The 7,931-nt window shown below is 41.9% G+C and overlaps 1 long non-coding RNA gene across 1 annotated transcript; it reads right to left on the reverse strand.

Annotated features, from left to right (window-relative positions):
• Window positions 1-2,236: 2,236 nt before the first annotated feature.
• On the reverse strand, window positions 2,237-7,023 carry LOC125483857. The gene is made up of 3 exons (XR_007262766.1): window positions 6,969-7,023; window positions 6,358-6,439; window positions 2,237-3,212 (listed from the first exon to the last, which is right to left on the reverse strand). It is a non-coding gene; the product is annotated as an uncharacterized LOC125483857 (long non-coding RNA).
• Window positions 7,024-7,931: the final 908 nt, after the last annotated feature.

Consider the following 7,931-nt stretch of genomic DNA (forward strand, 5'->3'; position numbering starts at 1 on the left):
TATTGGAATGGTTACAATGCAACAGAGGCCATTCAGCCCAACGTGTCCATGCCAATGATTGTCTTACCCCCTGCTTTTGCTCTATAGCCTTGTATAATTTTCTTTTTTGAAACATCTGCAAAGCGATCACCTCCTTCCTAAAATGTGGTTCCCTGTATTGAACACAACGCTCCGTTCGAGGGTGATCTGTGTCTGATACAGGTTCATTATAACTTCCTTGATTCCTTGTTATTCTTCAGGAGTTGGGCATCACCCCTTCTCCTGCCTGATAGCGACACGACCATCTTTGAAAGAGCTGTCAGTTAGTCCTACTTTCCTCTGACTCTTTATTTAAAATAGGAGATCTGATTCACTGCTGAAAGTTATTGTTGAATTTGCTTCTACTCCTCTTCAGGCAGGGCATTACAGATCACAATAACTGCCTGAGTAAAATCTCCCTCACTCCTACGTTGCTGAAAATTATTTAATGTGATGTGTTCAATTGTTGAATATCTGCTAAAAGCATTTCCTGGGTGGATTTCAGGGAACATGCTCCTGCCATCTTTGAGAAACTGAGGACACAACACAGTGTGTTTGAAACAAAGCTGATTTATTTGTTGTTTTAAAATAACGACTTCCAGTCACATCACAGTGCCATTAACCTCAGAAAGAAAACAAAACCCAATTCTCTGAATTAATCTGTTTCAGTTATGAATGTGATTAACTGCAGCAACAACAGCAGAATCCAATTTCCGTCATCACTTATGAACTCATTGGTGTATCAGTGGGTAAGGATGTCTAAGGGAATCCCTTTTCAGACACAGAGCAGGTGAATGCGCTCTCCCCAGTGTAAACTGACTGGTTTCTCAGCAGGCTTTGTGTAGTTGCGCACACAGCAACTGATTAGCTTATTCCTCATTGCGAGTGTGTTTGTAGCTCAGCAGATCACTGTTCTTAACACACTTCACACAGCCAGAACATTGAAAATGTCTTTGATCGATGTGAACAAGTTGGTGCGAAGTGAAGCAGGTTAAACAAGTGATTCCTTCCCCAATACAAACTTATTGGTGTCTCAGCAGAGTTCTTGACTTAGCGAAACTCTTTGCATATATGAACACGCTGATGCTAAATAAGGGGCTGAGCAACAAATGTTGTCTTCCTGTGGAGAGCAATCCAACAGTCATTCCTCACTCTGAAATTACAGTTCAGCATATCTCTGGTGCTTTAAAATATTCTAAGTATGAGATGAGCTTTAAAGTATTCTTTTTAATTTGTGTGAATCCGTTCATAGATTTACAGAAAATTTACAGCGCAGGAAGGGACCACTTCTCATTGTGTCTGCACTGGCCAAAAAACAAACATCCATCCAACCTCACCCACTTTCTGACATTGTGTCTGTAGCCCTGCAGGTTCTAGCACTCGAGCTGCAGATCCAGACACCTTTTAAATGTGTTCAGGGTTTCTACCTCCACTCCCCTTTCAGATAGTGACTTCCAGACCCTGACTACAGATGCCGATAAATCTGCTGAAATTTTCCAGCAATTTCTGCTTTTGTTTCGCCAATTATCTGGCTTATCTCAAAGAGAAGTGCTTGCACTAAGAAACTGCTGAGGTCCTGGAAGAGAAGGATCCTGTGATGAAATACTTTGGAGAGAATATATCACTTTCAACAGTTCAAGAAGACAGCTCACCACTACCTTCTCAAGAACAATTAGGGATGAGCAATCAGTGTTGGTCAGTGATGAAGGAGTGAAATAAAACAGCTGCTAATAGTCAAAGACAATGTGTTGTTTGTGATAGCAGCCCATGTGATGACAAGGCCCAGTGTATGGGGATGGGGTAAGGACATGGGGAAAGGTACTCCAGCCCAAAAAGGTAGCGTGGCTGAGTGGTCTAAGGTGCTGGATTTAAGTTCCAGTCTCTATTGAGTTGTGGATTTGTATCCCACCGCTAGCAATAATCGCTTGTGGTGTACCCTTGTAGAAGCTGGGCAATGTCAATGTTTTTTAGCACAGTGGTTAGCACTGCTGCCTCACAGTGCCAGGGAGCTGGGTTCGATTCCACCCTCGGGTGATTGTCTGTGTGGAGTTTGCGCATTCTCCCTGCGTCTGCGTGGGTTTCCTCCGGGTGCTCCGGTTTCCTCCCACATTCCAAAGACGTGCAGGCAAGGTGGATTGGCCATGATAAATTGCCTGTAGTGTCAGAGATGTGTAGATTAGGTGGGTCATGGTGGATGGGTCTGGGTGGGATGCTCTGTGGTTCGGTGTGGACTTGTTGGGCCGATGGACCTGTTTCCACACTGTAGGGATTCACTGAAAAAAGGAGACTATTTGTCCTTTAGTCTGGGTCTAACTGAAATGCTGAGCAGTCTGAAAGGGGCTGAATGACCTATTCCAGTTTTTCTGTACATTCTCCCCAGACATCCCCCACTCACAAACTTTGCACAAGGTCTGGTTTCCTGTTGCCGTGTCTTGTCCCCAGCTCTTATGTCGTTCTGTTCATCAGTTGTGTTTGGGTTCTGGTTTATTTGGAATATAAGAACAGGAAGGGGCCAATGAATCACTCAGATCTCTTATATCAGAATCAGAATTAGCTTTGTTATCCTATGTACTCAAATGAATACAGTGAAATACTAAATTAAAGCCAAAAGAAATACAGACGCTGTCAATCAGAAACAAAAACAGAAGGTGCCGGAAAAGCTAAGCAAGTCTGGCAGCATCTGTGAAGAGAAATCAGAGTTAACATTTTGGGTCCAGTGACCCTTAAGTGTACAAGTCACCACTTACAGTGGTCCCCAAGTACAGCTTTTTCAGTTACAGTTCTTTGGAAGAATTGAGGTCAAAATACAAAGTCCAGCACTGCAGATTATTGGAATAAATTATAAAATGGAGAAAAAAGTTCAGAACAGGTCTTCCTACCCAGTTCATGCTGGCACTTAGCCTCCAGTTTGCACTGGGCTTCAACTCCAGACCATGCCTGGCTTCAGCTCAGGGTTCATGAGGCCAGGAGAATGCTCTGGAATCACCTTGAGACAGAAGTTCATGCCGAAGCCATGCTGGGCCGGCAGACCATCATAACAGTCCAAGAGGACGCCTCGTCGGGTCTGTGCTGAGGCTGAGAGTTCCGAGCCTGCAAGTCGGAGGCCGTGAGATCCAAGGCTGAGAGTTCTGAAGCCAGGAGTTCAGAAGTCGTGAGGTCCGAGGCTGGAATTTTGAAGGCTAGGAGTTCGGAGGCTGGAAGAGAGAAGAGGAGGATTTAAAAAAATACAAAAGAAAAGAAACAGAAATGAATCATTCATTGAGGGTCATATCTGATCTGTGACTCAACTCCATTTACCTGTGTATTTATTTTAATACTGGCTTTCCCAATCTGTCACAATTTGATTTAAAGAGAACTTTCATTGACATCACACCTTCTGTTAGGCAAGTGTCCCAAGATACATCTCAGAAACATAAACGTACGAATCTGACCAAATTAAATGCTGTGTCAAAGGGGATCTTAGGAGGCCTGACAAAAGCTTGGTTGAAGATATAGGTCTTTAGGTTTTGAAAAGCGGAGAGACGTGGACTGGAAGGGAGGGGAATTCGTCTTCAGCGCCAGTTTTTTAAAAAATCCATTGGTGGAATGTGGCTGTCACTTGACATGCCAGCATGTATTGCCCTCGAGAAAGTGGTAATGAGCTGCTTTCTTGATCTGCAACAGTCTGTGGAGGTGTGAGTTCATCCACAATGCTGATAGAGAGGGAGTTCTGGGTTTTTTGAGCCAGGGAGTCTGAAAGAACAGCAATATATCTCCAAGGCAGGATGGTGTGTATCATGGAGGGCAGACTGCAGCTGGTGGCGTTCCCCTGTAACTGCTGTCCTTCTCTGGTCGGAGAGGTCATGGATTTGGAAAATGCTGTTGGTGGCGCTGTGAAGTGTAGCTGCAGGAACGAAAGGAAAGGGAGGTAGCTTTGTTAGTACAGGATGGAATAAGAACAATGGCAAGAAGGTATCTTGGATTGGAAGACCATGACCACCAGATATCCTAGATTAATCTCGTCGCTTTTGCCAACATTTGGCCCATATACCTTTAATTCTTCCTGTTCATGTACCCACCCAGATGCGTTTTAAATGTTGTAATTGTACCAGCCTCCACCACTCCCTCTGGCAGCTCAATCCATACATGCATCACCGTCTGCATGAAAAACGTTGTCCCTTAGGTCCCTTTTACATCTTTGCCCTCTCACCCTAAACCTATGCTGTCTAGCTTTGGACTCCCCCACCCTGGAGAAATGATCTTGGCTATTCATCATGCCCTATTGATTGGACAAACCTCTATAAGGTCAATCCCCAGCCTCCAGCAGTGTGGGAAAATAACCCCAGCCTTTTCAGCCTCTCCCTTTCGGTCAAACCCTCCAACCCCAGCAACATCCTTGTAAATTTTTTTCTGCATCCTTTGCAGTTTAATAGCATCTTTCCTAAAACAAGGAGACCAGAATTGAACCAATAGTGGCCTAACCAACCTCCGGTACAGCCACAACAAGACATCCAATTACTACATGTAATGCACTGACTAATAAACTCAGGCATACTAAACACCTTCTTCACTACCCTGTCTACCTGCGACTCCACATTCAAGGAGCTATGAACCTGCACTCCAAGGCCTCTTTGTTCAACAACATTCTCCAGGACTTTACCATTAAGTGTGTATGATCAAGATCCCGTTGTACTCTGAGGTGACCACCTTCACTGTCCATTACACCTCCAATTTTGCTTTCATCTGCAAACTTATTAATCGTATCTCCTACATTTATGTCCAAATAATTTATGTAAATGACAAAAATCAGCGAACCCATCACCAATCCCTGCGGCACACCACTGGTCACAGGCCTCCAGTCCGAGAAACAACCTTACACCACCACCCTCTATCTCCTATCTTCAAGCCAATTTTGTATCCAGATGGTTAGCTCTCCCAATATTCCATGTGATCTAACCTTGTGAACCAGTTTACCATACGGAGCCTTGTCGAATATGTTGCTGAACTATATCTAGACAACATCCACAGTTTTGCCTTTGAGTTTTTTTTGAAGTGACAGAAAAGACTAATCACGTTAGTGAGACTCAATTTCCCACACAAAGCCACGTTGACTATCCGTAATCAATTCTTGCCTTTCCAAATACATGGAGATCCTGAGCCTCAGAATTCCCTCTAACAACTTGGCCACCACTGATTTCAGGCTCACTGGTCTGTAGTTCCCTGGCTTGTCCTTATCACCTTTCTTAAATAATGGCACCACATTAGCCACCCTCCAGTCTTGCAGCACCTCACCCATGCTATCAATGATAAAAATATCTCAGCAAGGGGTCCAGCAATCACTTCACTGGCTTCCCACACAGTTCTATGATACACCCGATTACATCCCAGGGATTTATCCACCTTTATGCATTTTAAGATGTCCAGCATTTCCTCCTCTGTAACATAGACACTTTTCAAGATATCACTGTTTATTCTTCAAGTTCTGTAGCCTCTTCACAATTAATTCTGATGCAAAATACTCATTTAGTATCTCACCCATTCCTGCAGTTCCACACATAGGCAGCCTTGTTGATCTTTAAGGGACTGTATTCTCTCCCTCTTTACTCTTTTGTCCTTAATGTCTTTGTGGAATCTCTTTCAAGTCTTCTTAACCCTGTTTGCCAAAGGTTTCTCATGTTCTCTTGTTACCTTCCTAACTTCCCTCTTGAGTGTACTTAAACTTCTGTTTTACTCCTGAAGTGATTCACTCAATCTCAGCTGTCTATCCCTACCACATGCCTCCTCCTTTTTCTTGACTAGAGGCTCAATTTCTTTAGTCATTCATCATTCCCTACATCTATCAGCCTCACACTTAAAGGTACATACTGCCTCTGGACTCTCGTTATCTTATTTTTGATGGCCTCCCACTTTGCAACCATCCCTTTACATGTGAATTATCTGTCCCAATCAATGTTTGAAATTTCTTGCCTAATATTGTCAAAATTGGTCGTCCACCAATATTGAACTTGAACTTTTAGATCAGGTCTATCCTTTTCCATACCTACTGGAAAGGATGTGATTACTGGATATTTAGAAAATAAATGTCTGATTGGACAGAAGAGACAGATTTATTAAGGGGAAGTTACGTTTGAGAAACCTGATGTGTGCTCTTTAAGGATGTCGCCAGCAGAATTAAGAAGTGGGAACCAGTGAGTGTGGAGTATTTAGACTTTCAGGAGGCTTTTGACAACATTTCACACAGAAGACTAATAGAGTGAAATTGAATTGAATTGAGAGCAATATGCTAGGATGGACTGAAGACAGGTTAATCGGCAGAATGCAGAGTCAGAATAAGTTGGTATACTGTGACCAATGGCTTACTTGCTAATGGCTTAGCTGATTCAGGAACTCTGGAGAAATCTTTACTATACAGAGTAAACAACAGAATGTGTTTTCACAACAGCTGTAAAACAGAGAGTAACAAACATTAGTACTGTGTGGATTCAAGCACTGCTTTGAAACAACTTTGTTTATTTAACCTTTCTGACAACAAAATACTTAATTTTTTTCCAAACATAACTCACTACATTATACTTGACTTTCCTTTCAAAATTATTCCAAATTCAAACTGACAACAAAAGACTCCAAGGTTTTGGTTATATACAGCCTCAGCAGTATTGTTGGGCTAACAGGTTTCATTAATGGTCAATTGTTTGTTTGGTAATAAATTAATCTATCCCATTTTATTCTGAAACAAATTAAAACTACCTCCACTGTATCCATTGGCTCTTATTTTAAATTAAAGTTAAAAGATTTAAATGCATTTTCCCTTCAAAATTCCATTGAATTTTCCACTGTGTGCTTGAACTGGCAACTTATAGCAAGTAACTTTATCAATCCCAATTTCAGAAACAATTATGTCTAGCCTCAGTGGTTTTAAATTGTGCTCTTATACTAAAGCTTCAAATGACTGCAGTCAGTTCAGGATTCACCTGTTTTCAAAGACTCCACAAGACTTCCAGCTCCCTCACTGTGTTCTTGCAATCTATTCAAAATATTTAAAAAAAACACAATTCACTGTGGCTCTGGAAGAAGTCTAGTGCATTGATCATATTCAAAGAACACAATCCACCCTACAGAAGGTGAGAGAGAAGATTTAAAACAGTCAGCACTAAGAGTGCATTCTGCTGGGCTCAGATGGGGCACGGCCCGTCACCAGGCGATACCATGGCATACTTTCAAGTATTCAGTTTAAAAAGACTATCAACAGTCATTTTACTCTCTATTGTCTATGCTAATTTATATTCTATTAAATATTTAATATTCGATTTCTAATTTATTCCAAATTCAGAGTTCAAATTGGATGTCTTCCAAAAAGATTTATCAATGTTTTGAGGCCAAGCTAAGCCTTTTTTTTAATCCCCATGCACCAGTTTAATAAAGAACAATTCTGAAAACTTACAATTAAATAGGATTTTAAAATCATGAACCTATTCCGGGGCCGGGGGGTGGGGAGGGGAAGACGAGTCCTGGAGGCAAGTCCTGGATAGAGGCCAGCCCTGTGGAGGCAGCAAGGCTGTGATTACTGAAGCCCGGTGGGCACAGATTCAGCAAGAAAGGATTATAACTTGAGTACTTCGGGATATCTTTATTATAATTCTGGACTTTTTAAACTCTGTATTCCCATGCTAGTCTTTTTTTAAAACTATTTCAATTCTGCAACAGCACATAAAGTATCTGTACCTAGGTATCCTGTACCTAAGATGGTGCCGAGAAATGACATTACAAACTTTTCACTGCACTCTTTCGAGTGCATGTGGCAATAAAGTCTATTCTATTCTTTTGGACTACTCCTAGTTTTAACATTGATTTCAGTCAAATATAAGGAATGCTTCATTGTCACTGTCATGGGAACTCTGTGTGAACACAATCCAGTTTTCACAAAGGTCTTCTTT

Source organism: Rhincodon typus, chromosome 8 (assembly GCF_021869965.1).
Source record: "Rhincodon typus isolate 14 chromosome 8, sRhiTyp1.1, whole genome shotgun sequence".
NCBI lineage: Eukaryota > Metazoa > Chordata > Chondrichthyes > Orectolobiformes > Rhincodontidae > Rhincodon > Rhincodon typus.